A 15040-nucleotide genomic window follows, 5' to 3' on the forward strand; every position below is an offset into this window, starting at 1 on the left:
CTGCATTTCGGACTCTTTTGTTGACCATGATGGCTACTCCATTTCTTCAGAGGGATTCCTGCCCGCAGTAGTAGATATAATGGTCATCTGAGTTAAATTTACCCGTTCCAGTCCATTTTAGTTCGCTGATTCCTAGAATGTCGACATTCACTCTTGCCATCTCTTGTTTGACCACTTCCAATTTGCCTTGATTCATGGACCTGACATTCCAGGTTCCTAAATCAAATCCCTTATGATTATACAGTAGAAATGAGAAATAGATTTAAGGGCCTAGATCTGATAGATAGAGTGCCTGATGAACTATGGAATGAGGTTCGTAACATTGTACAGGAGACAGGGATCAAGACCATCCCCATGGAAGAGAAATGCAAAAAAGCAAAATGGCTGTCTGGGGAGGCCTTACAAATAGCTGTGAAAAGAAGAGAAGCAAAAAGCAAAGGAGAAAAGGAAGGATATAAGCATCTGAATGCAGAGTTCCAAAGAATAGCAAGAAGAGATAAGAAAGCCTTCTTCAGCGATCAATGCAAAGAAATAGAGGAAAACAACACAATGGGAAAGACTAGAGATCTCTTCAAGAAAATTAGAGATACAAAGGGAACATTTCATGCAAAGATGGGCTTGATAAAGGACGGAAATGGTATGGACCTAACCGAAGCGGAAGATATTAAGAAGAGATGGCAAGAATACACAGAGGAACTGTACAAAAAAGATCTTCACGACCCAGATAATCACGATGGTGTGATCACTGACCTAGAGCCAGACATGCTGGAATGTGAAGTCAAGTGGGCCTTAGAAAGCATCACTACGAACAAAGCTAGTGGAGGTGATGGAATTCCAGTGGAGCTATTTCAGATCCTGAAAGATGATGCTGTGAAAGTGCTGCACTCAATATGCCAGCAAATTTGGAAAACTCAGCAGTGGGCACAGGACTGGAAAAGGTCAGTTTTCATTCCAATCCCAAAGAAAGGCAATGCCAAAGAATGCTCAAACTACTGCACAACTGCACTCATCTCACATGCTAGTAAAGTAATGCTCAGTAAAGCCAGGCTTCAGCAATATGTGAACCATGAACTTCCTGATGTTCAAGCTGGTTTTAGAAAAGGCAGAGGAACCAGAGATCAAATTGCCAACATCCGCTGGATCATCGAAAAAGCAAGAGAGTTCCAGAAAAACATCTATTTCTACTTTATTGACTATGCCAAAGCCTTTGACTGTGTGGATCACAATAAACTGGAAAATTCTGAAAGTGATAGGAATACCAGGGAAGACCACCTGATCTGCCTCTTGAGAGGTTTGTATGCAGGTCAGGAAGCAATAGTTAGAACTGGACATGGAACAACAGACTGGCTCCAAATAGGAAAAGGAGTACGTCAAGGCTGTATATTGTCACCCTGCTTATTTACTTATATGCAGAGTACATCATAAGAAACGCTGAACTGGAAGAAACACAAGCTGGAATCAAGATTGCTGGGAGAAATATCAATAACCTCAGATATGCAGATGACACCACCCTTACGGCAGAAAGTGAAGAGGAACTCAAAAGCCTCTTGATGAAAGTGAAAGAGGAGAGTGAAAAAGTTGGCTTAAAGCTCAACATTCAGAAAACGAAGATCATGGCATCCGGTCCCACCACTTCATGGGAAATAAGATGGGGAAACAGTGGAAACAGTGTCAGACTTTATTTTTTTGGGCTCCAAAATCACTACAGATGGTGATTGCAGCCATGAAATTAAAAGACGCTTACTCCTTGGAAGGCAAGTTATGACCAACCTAGATAGCATATTCAAAAGCAGAGACATTACTTTGCCAACAAAAGTCCATCTAGTCAAGGCTGTGGTTTTTCCAGTGGTTACGTATGGATGTGAGAGTTGGACTGTGAAGAAAGCTGAGCACCGAAGAATTGATGCTTTTGAACTGTGGTGTTCGAGAAGACTCTTGAGAGTCCCTTGGACTTCAAGGAGATCCAACCAGTCCATTCTGAAGGAGATCGGCCCTGGGATTTCTTTGGAAGGAATGATGCTAAAGCTGAAACTCCAGTACTTTGGCCACCTCATTCGAAGAGTTGACTCATTGGAAAAGACTCTGATGCTGGGAGGGATTGGGGGCAGGAGGAGAAGGGGACGACAGAGGATGAGATGGCTGGATGGCATCACTGACTCGATGGACGTGAGTCTGGGTGAACTCCGGGAGTTGGTGATGGACAGGGAGGCCTGGTGTGCTGCAATTCATGGGGTGGCAAAGAGTCGGACACGACTGAGCGACTGAACTGAACTGAATAAGGGCCTACTGTATAGTGTAAGGAACTACTCAGTGTTCTGTATGGCCTAAATGCAAAAAGAATCTGAAAAAGAGTGGAATGTTTATATGTATAACTACCTGAACTACTTTGCTGTACACCTGAAACTAACACAGCATTGTAAGTCAACCGTACTCCAATAAAAATGAAAAAAATATCAAACACATATGAGATTGTTATCCAGGCCTATCTGAGTCAGAGTGTGGAAGATGACAAGTAGGCATTAGCAGACTGGCTCAGTAGTCTCCTTTTTTCCTTTTGGCCAAAAGTTTCCACAAATGCATTCTTTAATTATTTGTTGACATATCCTGATTTACAGTGTTGTGCTCATTTCTGCAGTGCAGTGAAGTGACTCAGTTATATATCTATATATTTAATATTCTTTTCCATTATGACTTATCCTGGGAGATTGGGTATAGTTCCCTGTGCTATACAGTAGGCCCTGTTGTTTATCCACTCTAAATGTCATAGTTTGCCTCTACTGACCCCAGATTCCCAATCCATCCCTCTCTCCCTCACCTCCTTGGCAACTACATGTCTGTTCTCCATGAGTCTTGATTCTGTTTTGTAGAAAGGTTCATTCGTGTCCTATTTTAGATTCCACATGTCAGTGATATCATAAGGTATTTGTCTGTTTCTGACTGACTTTACTTAGTAAGACAGTTGTATCTACATTGCTGCAAACAGCATTGTTTCATTCTTTTTAATGACTGAGTGGTATTCCATAGTATATACGTTTCACATCTTTTGGAAGAACGTGAAGATGTCTTTGACCCAGTATGGAAATTTAGCAAAAATACAGAAGGCAACTCCTGCTTCAAAGCAGCACAAAATGAATTCTTATCTTGAAGTTACAAGCCTTTGAATGTCCAGTTCAATTGTAAGTAGTCTAGATTGACTCATTGTTAGCCATGTAGTAACTTAAAGTTCTACAATATTTTCTAACCCATGAGCTTCTTACATATAACATCATATTTGTGTCCATGTAACTCTAGTTGGAAAAGTTTCTTGGGCTGTTTAAACTAGCTGCCTGCAGTTTCGGATAATTGCTTTCTAAGCGTTTTGTAGCGCTTAGTTTATGTTTCTCATTCTTCCATTGTTTATATTGTCATTTAGAAAAGATCTGTGGCAGGAAGCTGCTGCCAAAATAACAAGTCTTAACTCAAGCTATGTTATTTCCTTTTGAATATCTGATATGATGGTACATTAGATAATTATTAAGAAAATTCGACTTTACTGCTGTTTAATACTAGAAAATAAGACATTTATGTTGTGGCTATACTTTTTCACTAGGGCCAAATGTATGATTATTATAATCACATATCATTTGAGTTTTTAAATGAAAACTTTATAATAAAAGTGATACTTTAATTAGAACACCCATAGTAGTATCTCCTGTTACTTGTTTGAGCATTTAATATACCTGAGCAAGGAAAAGCATTTGAACAATTTCTTAAACTTTATAAACAGAAATCTGATTTTTCCCAAGTTTTTCAGCCTATGTGTGAGCTTGTACCACCCAAAGTAGAAGGTAGCATATTTTGTTTTATTACTCTTGGCAAGTATAATGTTTATATTTCAAGATTTTTATCCTTTGTCAAAATGTTCCTTTTCAAATATGAGGGGAGAAATATATTGGTATTTGATTATGTAGGGCTAAAAAGCAATTTCATCAAGATAACACAGCATAAAATGTGTTAGCTTCAGTTTCTGGACACGGCAGCTACTCGTCAAGGTCTTTTTTTTTTTAAAAAGAGAAATTCATTTTGTGCAAGACAACACTGCTTACCTTTGGCAGTAGACCTTTCATCAGCAGTGTGACCAGTTGTCTTTCTGCTGGTCCATTATTATGCCAAGCTGAAGATCCAGTAGGAAATGAAAGTAATTAATCTTTCCCCATGTTTGAGTAATAATATTGATATTCTTGAAACCTCATGTTTGAAAGACAGAAATAATTCTCCTTATTACACATTCTTGGATGTTCAAAATGAACATTAGTTCAACGGATATGAGTATGCATTGAGCTGATGTTCTTGGAGTAATGTCTTGCTGTTAAGAAGGGCTTGTGCGTGCTTGCTTAGTCACTCAGTCGTGTCCAACTCTTTGCGACCCCGTGGACTGAGCCAGGCTCCTCTATCCATGTGGATTGTCCAGGCAAGAATACTGGAGTGGATTGCCATGCCCTCCTCCAGGGGATCTTCCTAACCCAGGGATCAAATCCAGGTCTCCCGCATTGCTGGCGGATTTTTTATGTCTGAGCTACCAGGGAAACTGTACATTAATGAGATGGTTGTGTATCTAATATTTAAATAAACTGAAGTATTCATGTGGCCTACAACTGGCAGATTTAAAAAAACAAACATTTAATATTTGTCCTTATCTGATTATAAAAATATCACATTTTGATTATAGAAAGGTAGGGGAAGTAAAGAGAAAAGAAGTTACCCATAATTCCAGGACTTTGAGACAACTACCACTGACGTTGTGAAGTAGTTCTTCTATTCATCCTTTGGGGGAGGGTGTTTTTTTTGCCTTTATGATTCAATTTTGTATGTTGCTCTTTGTTGTTAACACTGGGTCATGAGCATTTTTCCACTCTAATAAAAATTCTCTTTGACCTTCAGGTTAAAGCCAGTATAGTTTTTCATCAGTAACAGTGTGAAATAGTAGAAAATATATATATATTGGTCTCTGCCCCTAGTTCCTGGCACAGAGCTCCTAAAGCCCTTGTAGTTTTCTAAGTGATAAGAGCACTAGAAGCATCTTTTGTTGTCATAAGACAACTTTAGGTGGGCTCCCGGATGGATCCTGCTTGAGGGCTGGTCAGCAGGGTGACTAAACCATAATTAGAAGCTTGGAATTATCAGCACGCCCCACCACACACACACACACACACACACACACGTATGGAGAAGGGCTAGAAGTGAAGTTAATGATTGATCGTGCCTACAAGAAGCAGCCTCTATAAAAATCCCACTTGGAGGGGTTTGGGAAGCTTCCAGGTTGGTGAACACAACCACATATCTGGAGGGTAATGTCCCCGTCTCCATGGGGACAGAAGTGCCTGTGCTCAGGACCCTCCCAAGACCATGCATTATGTGTCTGTTCATCTCTACCATTTAATACACTGGTGAATGTAGGTCAGTGTTTCCCTGAGTTCTCCGAGCTGCTCTAGCAGATTAATCAAACCAGAGGAGGGGGCCCTGGGAACCCTTGATTTACAGCCCATCAGCCAGGAGCACAGGTGACGGCCTAGACTTGGGACTGGCCTCTGAAGTAGGTATAATGTCAAAAGTGGGTTAATTGGTGGGACACCTGGCTCATGTTGCAGAGAATAATTTGGTGGGGGAAAATCCCTCACACGTGTGACCAGAAGTGTCAAAAGTGATGTGTTGTGTGTGAATGGTAAAGTAAAATGGTAAAAAACCCAGGGGAGGGAAGCCTGGGTTTTCCCCTCCTTGCTCAGCTTCCTGCTTGTTGGCCCATATCAGGGTCTCACCAGAGTGCGTTCCAGCCTGCTCCTTCATATCATGGGGCCTGAGTGTTCATCAGGTTCCTGTCCTGAGCACACCTGGGAGGGAGCCTTGTGTCTCTGCTGTTCTCCAGTTGCAACAGAAACATTTTGTTACTTTCTAACATTTCTAAAGTCAGATGTAGCTAGAGATGGCATGTCATATTCAGTTGGTAGCATTGTTACTTTCATAGAGGAGAGACATAAAATAATGGTATATAAAATAATTGTATGTCTTTCAATGTAGAATATCTTGTATGTGTGAGTCACTCAGTTGTGTCCGACTGTTTATGGCCCCCGGACTGTAACCTGCCAGGCTCCTCTGTCCATGGGATTCTCCAGGCAAGAATAGTGGAGTGGTTTGCCATTTCCTTCTCCAGGGGATCTTCCCAACCCATGGATCTAACCTGGGTCTCCTGCATTGCAGGCAGATTCTTTACCATCTGACCCACCAGTTAAATAGCATTCTTCTTCCCTCCTTCCTTTTTAGAATAAACTAATCTCTTCTCTATCATTCTGACTAATTGCCCTGCTTGTTGACCTCTTTGGTTTATTTCTGCCTCCCATCATTGATGCCAAAGTCTTCTCTTGAACTTTAGTCCATCTGGCTGTAGCTGGATATCTGTTCTTATTATTATCTTTTCTTAGACTTTGTTTTGCCTTTTACATTTATCTAACCTGCGTGTATCCTCTCTGTATTGTTGATCCCATCCAGCCTGGATTTAGTGTCGTTTCACCCTCTTCTGCTTGGCTAAGAGGGTATCCTGGTTTTAGTCACTCTAGAGATCAGACCCAGAGAAGGCAATTGCACCCCACTCCAGTACTCTTGCCTGGAAAATCACATGGACGGAGGAGCCTGGTAGGCTGCAGTCCATGGGGTCGCTAAGAATCGGACACGACTGAGTGACTTCACTTTCACTTTTCACTTTCATGCATTGGAGAAGGAAATGGCAACCCACCCCAGTGTTCTTGCCTGGAGAATCCCAGGGACGGGGGAGCCTGGTGGGCGGCCGTCTATGGGGTCGCACAGAGTCGGACACGACTGAAGCGACTTAGCAGCAGCAGCAGCAGCAGCAGCAGCAGAGATCAGACCAAGACTGCTGACCTTGATCTCTCCAGTTGTTGTTTTTGTTGTTGTCTACTGGCTAAGTTATGTCCGGCTCTTTTGTGACTCTATGTAGCTGCCAGGCTCCTCTGTCCATGGGATTTCCCAGGCAAAAATACTGGAGTGGGTTGCCATTTCTTCTGCCAGGGGATCTTCCCAACCCAGGCATTGAAATCGAGGCTCCTACCATGTCTCCTTCACTGCAGGCAGATTCTTTACCACTGAAAGTGAAAGTGAAGGTTGCTCAGTCATGTCCGACTCTTTGCGACCCCATGGACTAAACAGTCCATGAAACTCTCCAGGCCAGAATACTAGAGTGGGTTGCCTTTCCGTTCTCCAGGCGATCTTCCCAACCCGGGAATCGAACCCAGGTCTCCCACATTGCAGGTGGACTCTTTACCAGCTGAGCCACAAGGAAATCCCTTTACCACTGAGCCCATGGGGAAATCTGCAAACTGTTGGCTCTTCCCAGTCCTAGGAAATTCCCTAGTGAGTAGAGAATAGATTTTCTCCAAAGCTGACTTCTGCATAAGCTTACTACGGAAAGATGAGCATGTTGCATCTTAGGTTCATGTTGAGGCATCAGGTGATGTCTTGTAGCTAAGTAGATAGTTGCTTCCATGACTTGGAGACTCAGAGGAATGTTGGAGTGTGAATATGTAGATTTAGAAGTCATTTCTGTAGCAGTAGATTGCAAGTGAAGGCAAGAAAGTGGGTGGAATTATCTAAGAAATGTCTAGAGAAGGCCAAAGAAGGAGCCTTAGGGAAGACAAATTTTGAAGCTTTCAAGATGAGCGTATGTAGAGAGTGAGTCTGGTGTGGTATGTAGTTTGGTAACAGTGTTTTTACAATCCCATGCAAGTATGGTGAATTACATACAATTCAAAGAAACTGAGTTTTCATGAAGTTACTGAGGGACGGTTAAGGGGTAGTGAAAAAGAAACTTGGTTTACCAGTTGACCTCTTAACGACTGTGTCAAAGTGGAATATAGTGTTTTGCATAGAAGCTATTGTGTAGTGGGTTGAGTGGAAGGATGGAAGTTGGAAGAGTGAACAATAGATATTAATGTGGTGAATAGTAACTTTCTGAACCCAGAGCGATAATATTGTTTAATGAAGAAATTAAAGGCATTTCCTTTTATCAGGTTAAAATTAGTTAAGCATATCTACTAAAAACAAGTTAGAAAATAAATATCCCCATAATGAAGAAAATAAGATGACGTGTATGCCACCAGAATTCAAAGACAAAAACACTATTACTATGATGCTATTTCTCTTTCAGAATTTTAATTCATGTGTATGTGTATGTCTTACTTATAAAATGAGATTGTTTCATATTTTTGCAACTGTACTTTTTTATTTAATGTATCTTGAAAACTCTGTCATCTTCTATCACCATAGATTAATTTTGCCTGTTCTTGAACTTTTGTTTCTGATTTGACTATTTTTAGAACTTTATACAAATAGAACCATTTATGTTTTATTCTGTGTCTTTTTCTCTCCTCGGTATCATGTTTGAGGTATCTCTGTGATATTATAGGTAACGGTTCATCCATTTTTACTGCCTACAGAATATGACTATACAACAGATTTTTTAGTCTTTCTGCCTTTGGTGGACATGTGAGTTGTTTTATGGTTTTGACTATTATGAATAATTTTGGGGGACATTCTTATATATATCTAAATATATGTGCATTTCTGTTGGGTAAATGTGTAGGCCAGATTTGTTAGATTACAGGATAAGTGTGTGTCCCACTTTAGTAGGTGTTGCCAGTTTTCCAAATTAACTATGCCAATTTATACTTCCCCCAGCAGTGTATGAGAGGGTCAGTTGTTCTGCGCTCTCTGACCTCTTCCCCACTTTTTAAAATGTAGCCATCATTGTTGTTGAGTGATATTTCTCTGTAGATTTAGTTTGCATTTCCCCAGTGTGTGTCTTTCATGGTTTTACAGATGTTACCTGGTTGTTTGGCCATCCTTTTTATGTGAATTATGTGTTCAGTTCTTTTGTTCCTTATTTATTTGGATTCTTGATCATTTTTTATTGACTTGTAAATTTTCTAAAATATATTCTGCATACAAGAGCTTTGTCAGTTATGTTTGCTCAAGGTATCTTCTAGTCTGTCTTTGCGTTTTTCCTCTTAATGATATCTTTTGGTAAGCAGAAGTTCTTCACTTTAACACGGCCCAGTTTATCAATTTGTTGAAGTTTCACGGTTAGTGGTTTTCATGTCCTATTTATGAAATCTTTGTCTACCCCAAGGTCATGAAGATATTTGCTAATTTTTTTAGTAAGAGCTTTATTAGTTTTTCTTTCACATTTGGAACTATGAATCATCTCAAATTAATTTTTTTAGGATAATTTGTGGAGGGTTTATTTACTAAGGGCTTAATTATGCAAGTGTGTGGGAGGAATAGGGGGACCAAGGGGAGAGTGCCAAGAATCCTGGGGCCAGCAGCACCAGAGCATTACCATCCCAGGAGTCAAAGGGACAAGGTGGAGGAGAGGTTACTGCAGCCTGGGAGGAGGGAAGAGTACTGTAGAGCAGGTCATCTGGAGAAGGTAGTGATGTTTTGTCCTGGACCACAGCCACAGCCACAGCCTTGCAAGGAGAGAAGAGGCCCTTTCTCCTCCCTTCTCAACTGATGCTCCCATTGGCCAGAGCCCAAAGGAAGGACTAGGTAGGCTGGGAGGGAACTGGTCCCTCTTGAGGGGCATTACCTGATCTGGGGAGGCCTCTCTAGACCAAAGTACAGCCCAGAGGAAGGAGTAAGTAGTTTTGTAGTAGAGCACAGCCCTGTGCAGCCCTTAGCATACAACTGTTGCTATACACCATCACCCTGTATGCTGTTACTAGGCAGTGGTTACCACAGAACCATTAGTGGTCCTGCTTAGCCATTGGTCGGCGCCCAATAGGCCCCGCCCCCAAGCAACCAACTATCAAGGAGCCACTGTTAGTGGGCTATTCAGCCAGAGGTCAGAGGAGTGGTGGTCCTCAGGCAGAGAGTTAGATAAGAGGCGAATCCCAGCCTTCTCCCTGGGGTCCTCCAGCTCACCCGGCCTTGGGTCAGTGGATGAGCTGGGGGCCCAGGAAACAGGCTGGGAGCTGTGTCCTGCAGGGCTCCAGAGCCCTTGCCAAGGCCATCCAACTGGCCAGACCCAGGCCTTGAGGTGGTGGTGACTCTCTCCCCCATCCCCATCTCTGTGACCTCATGGCAGTGGCTGTCTTCATAGGATGCAGTGTGTGTGACTTGGCCCCCCTGTTCAGGCGACCTGAGGAACCTGGGGGCCAGTTGGGTCCTGGGTGCCTGGATCCCTCAGTGTTGACAGCTGGACCTCAGCGAGTAAAGGTTGTGGCTTTGGGACCTGGCGCTTTCTTGTCAGAACAGAGAATGACATTCCTTTGGTGGAATATACAGGAACATCGTAAGCTGACCATGACCAAGCCTGACCTCAAGAACAAAGGATCTGATACCTAGACTTACAACAACTAACCATGGCCCTCTCCCACCTTTGCTAGAAATGGGCTTTGCTGAGAGCTTTGGGGGAGTTTGGGCCTTTTTAAGGCATAAGCCCGCCTCTCCTTGCAGGGCCCTCTATAAACCTTTTCCCTTTTTCTGCTCCAAACTCTGACATTTTGGTATTGTTTGGCCCCACTGTGCGATGGGCACGTGGACTTGCCTTTTGATAACAGTTGGGGTCACTGCTTGGACACTGCAGGTATGAACTCAGTCTCCCAAGCCTACGTGCTGGTTGTTGCAGGCCCCTCCCCACCGAAGAGTGGTCACGACTGAAGAGTCTCCTCCTGTCCCCATGGTGCAAGGTCAGGGTAGGGGCTCCCACAAAACCACCCATGATGCTGGGGGCAGGGAGGGTGCTGGATTCTCTTTTCCTATTGGAGCAACCAGAGACTCAGGAAGTGGTGCTGCCCTGGCCTGAGGAGGGGCGGTGTGGTCAATGCGCTGCTGTTTCTCCTACCTTCCATCGCAGTCTGTCATGGTCGCCGTGGTGCTGGATGTGCTTCAGCCTCACCTTCCCCATTCCAGGATGCTCTCCGTGGTGTCTTGTTTTTGAAGAGTTGTTAGTCTTCTTCTGAGAGGGACAGAGGTCAGGAACAGTCCGTGTCACCCTCTTGGTGATGTCACTCTCAAATATATTTTTATATATGGTATGAGATAGCAAGTTGGGGTTAATTTAAAACTTTGAAATTGGTTCTGTATGTCCATCTTCTAGCTTTTTCCTTCAAGATCTAGTCCTCTTGCTCTCTGTGAATTCTGCCCTTAGTGACGTGCTTAGAAAGTCCTCCCCAATCCGTCCTGGGTTATAAAAATATTTATGTGTATTTTCCTGCTCTTTCATGGCCTGAGTTTAAAAATCTTGACTCTTTAATCCAATTGGGATACAATTTCATATTTACTTTTATTTAGTCACCTGGTATCATTTATCGAATTATTTATTTCTCATGCACTGATTTGATAAGCTTATTGCATCTTGAAACTTATATCGGTGCCAGTTCATTCCAAGGAGACGCTGTATGTGTGGATTTTGACCTTTCTTTCCCCATTAGCAGTGTGTCACAGACATTTTCCCACAGCAGTACATGTAACACTTCAGCACCATTCTTCTTGTCTGGGTGATATCTCATTCTGTGCATCGCATAATTTAATTTGCAGGTCTTGTCTTTGGCTTCTTTCCCTGTCTCCTCCCCCTCCCTGTCCCCAGTCTGTATCCAGCACTTACATGCCAGCCATGCCTTGTGCTATCTTGTAAAAGGCCATCAGAGTGCTTGCATGGTAGGTTGTGACTGCTTAGTAAATTGTCTTTCTTCTTGCGAACTGAAAGGTCCCTCAGACAAGGCACGGTGTATGTCATGTCATTTTTGCTCATTGTCATTTTCCCAGCTCTTATCGCAGTGTGGCACACAATTGCCGCGTGATAAATGTTTGGTAAATGAGCAAATTAGATTTATCTCTCTTCCTCTTGGTGTATATTTCATTGTTAATCAACCGTCTGTCTTGTGTAGCAGTTAAGAGCTTGGGATTCTTAAATGAGACTGCTCTTGCTGGAATCCTGTCTCTACCACTTCCTGGCTAATATTGGTCAAGGGACTCAGTTTTCTCACCTGTGAAATGGGATTAATAGCAGTGCCGACCTCCTAGGTCTAGAAACAAACATGTAAAAACATCATGGGGTGCTTGGGTTTATATTTTAAAATATACCCTCTCTCACCAATGTTGTATGTGTGATTAAATATTTTGGAGATATAAAAGATATAGTAAATAAGATGGTAAATCCCAAGATACCTACCATCTAGCTTAAGAAATAAAAATATAAATATGCTTTTTTAAGTTTTGCCAGTCTGATGTATATGACTTGATATTCACCAAGCCTTGTGGTTTTATTTTCCATTCCTCTCATTAGTGGTTGAATATCCGGGGTGCCCTCTACTGCACGCAGACTTGGCTCTAACCCTGGTCTCCTCGCTCGAGTGGGCCAGCGCTGTAGCATGTGTTTAAGGTGGTGAAGGGTGGGAGAGGTTATTATCTGGATAGTTGGATGCTTTTGCAGTAGTGAACTCCTTCACTGTTTAAAGTCCATCCTGATATTCAACATCAATAGTACAACCTAGCTAATACATGTATGGCCTGCTGTGCTCTGGGGCCACAATGCTCGCGTTTGAAACTGGATCCACTCCTTAGAGCTCTGTGAGCTCTGAATTTCAATTCCTTTATCTGTAAAATGGGGATAAAGGAACACTTAACCACATAAGCTTGTTTTGAGGATTAAGTGAATTACTGTGGAGCGTGCTTATTGGAATGACCTATAACACCGAATAAGACTTAATAAATGAACACTTATTTATACGCCTCCAAAGTGGGTTAGTGAGAATTTATAACGTATATGTCATGCTGAGGAATTTATGTCCTCAGTTTTAAAATATATATATTCTTTGAAATACAAATTATTCAGCTACTTAAATTTATATCTATTTTGCGTATGAACATTTCAAAGTATTCTGAGTTTATCTGGGGTCTGCTTTGAATGTTTATTCTCAAGACCAGAAATTGTGTTTGTTTTCTCTGAAACTCTAAGCAGAACTTCATTGCAAAGAGGGGGTTCTGAAAGGAATTTTGATACAAATACCTGCAGTCCATAATCTTCCCTGTTGCCTTCCTTCATGTATATTTATCTGCAGATTATTTTTATCTTGAATTTTAAAATGGAACAGATGTTTGTAATACTTAAAGCAAGTGTATGTGGACGCATGCATACAGTGTGTGTTTATAGACATGTGTGTGCATATATATTTTTTGTGGTATCTCCCTATTTACTTACACACACACATATATATAGTATATATAAAATACACATTTTTATATTATATAAAATATGCTTATATACTTTTTGCAGTATCTCCTAATAAAAAATGTAAATCTCAAACATTACAAACTGTAATGATCACCTTATGAAAAAAATTCTGTTCCCTCTTAGAACTATCTTCATGAATCATCGTTTTGCCTCATGATCTGTTACTGTTAGAGGGATAAGATCTGTTATACTTGCTTTTAGACCTCATAAAATACTGATCAAGCATCTTGTTTCTTTCCTTGAATTTTTCTCAGTTTTATAATCATGTGTCTTAGGATAAGGATAGTTCTGGGGAAAAAAAAAAGATTTTTAGGTTAAGTTTTAAAATAAACTTAATAAAGTGAACAGGCTTCCCTAGTGGTCAGCGATAAAGAATCTGCCTGCCAATACAGGAGACTTGGGTTCGATCCCTGGGTCAGGAAGATCCCCTTGGAGAAGGAAACAGCAGCCCATTCCCATATTCTTGCCTGGGAAATCCCATGGACAGTGGGGCCTGGAGGGCGACAGTCCATAGGGTTGCAAAAGAATCAGACACAACTGAGTGGCTAAACAACAACAGCAATAAAGTGAATAGTTAGTAAAGTTTAAAAAGTACTGACTTTAATGAAAATGCTACTACACAATCATTAAGAAAAAGCCCAATAAAACAATAGGAACAGAAGCCAAAGGTTGATGTTATTGTTCAGTTGCTAAGTTGTATTTGACTTGTGTCTCCATGGACTGCAGCATGCCAGGCTTCCCTGTCCTTCACTGTCTCCTAGAGTTTGCTCAGCCTCATGTCCATTGAGTCCAAAGACAAAAACCCATAATAGAACATGAACTACAAATGCTTTTAAATGCAAATGAAAATAACAGTGAGGAAACAAGGACTCTCATATATCTCTGGTGAGAATGTAAATTGGTACAACCTCATTTTTGAAGGACACTTTTTTGCTTTCTATGAAAATAAAAAGTACATATGCCTTTTGAGTGAGCAGTTCATACTGAGTAATTTACCCTGAGACATACTTCCATCCACACAAAGTAAACAAAGTGAGATATATACAAGATTATTCATTATGACATTATTTATAGTCACAAATGATTGGAAGCAAACTAAATATCCATCAGTAGAGAGCCAATTGAATAAATTATGGTACTTCTATACATTTGAATTCGTTTTAACTTGAGTGTCTAGTGGTAGAGGGAGCTCTTTGGCTCTTTTCCTCTTTGTACCTTTTCCGAGTGTTGTGTGTTGTGTTGTGTTGTGTTGTGTTGTGTTGTGTTGTGTTGTGTTGTGTGTCCTCAGTCATGTCTGACTTGTTGCAACCCTGTGGACTGTAGCCCCCCAGGTTTCTCTGTCCATGGGATTCTCCAGGCTAGAACAGTGGAGTGAGTTGCTATTTCCTTCTCCAGGGGATTTTCCCAATGCAGGGATTGAACCTGTGTCTCTTACATCTCCTGCCTTGGAAGGCAGATTCTTAACTACGGCACCACCTGAGAAGCCCTTTCAGAGTGTTCTTAATTTTAAAAAGGATGACTGTCAGAAGCTGCCCCAAGCAGACACCTTTTTCTAGGGAAAAGAATTGTAAAAATTGTTTTATATTCTTCTTTCTAGTAAGTAGTAAGTCATTACTGAAGCTTGAGTAAAGCAGAGAAGGTAGTATAGAAGCTAAAAAGCCCCTCAGATCAGATCAGTTGCTCAGTCGTGTCCGACTCTTTGCGACCCCATGAATCGCAGCATGCCAGGCCTCCCTGTCCATCACCAACTCCCGGAGT

At 41.6% G+C, this 15040-nt stretch overlaps 1 protein-coding gene across 1 annotated transcript in view; it reads left to right on the forward strand.

The window, feature by feature from the left end:
* LOC104986716 (S-adenosyl-L-methionine-dependent tRNA 4-demethylwyosine synthase) overlaps positions 1 to 15040 on the forward strand; it is a 148458-nt gene that overhangs the window by 79095 nt on the left and 54323 nt on the right. The window lies entirely within an intron of this gene.

This window comes from Bison bison, unplaced genomic scaffold, assembly GCF_000754665.1.
Source record: "Bison bison bison isolate TAMUID 2011002044 unplaced genomic scaffold, Bison_UMD1.0 scf7180017864072, whole genome shotgun sequence".
Classification (NCBI taxonomy): Eukaryota; Metazoa; Chordata; class Mammalia; order Artiodactyla; family Bovidae; genus Bison; species Bison bison.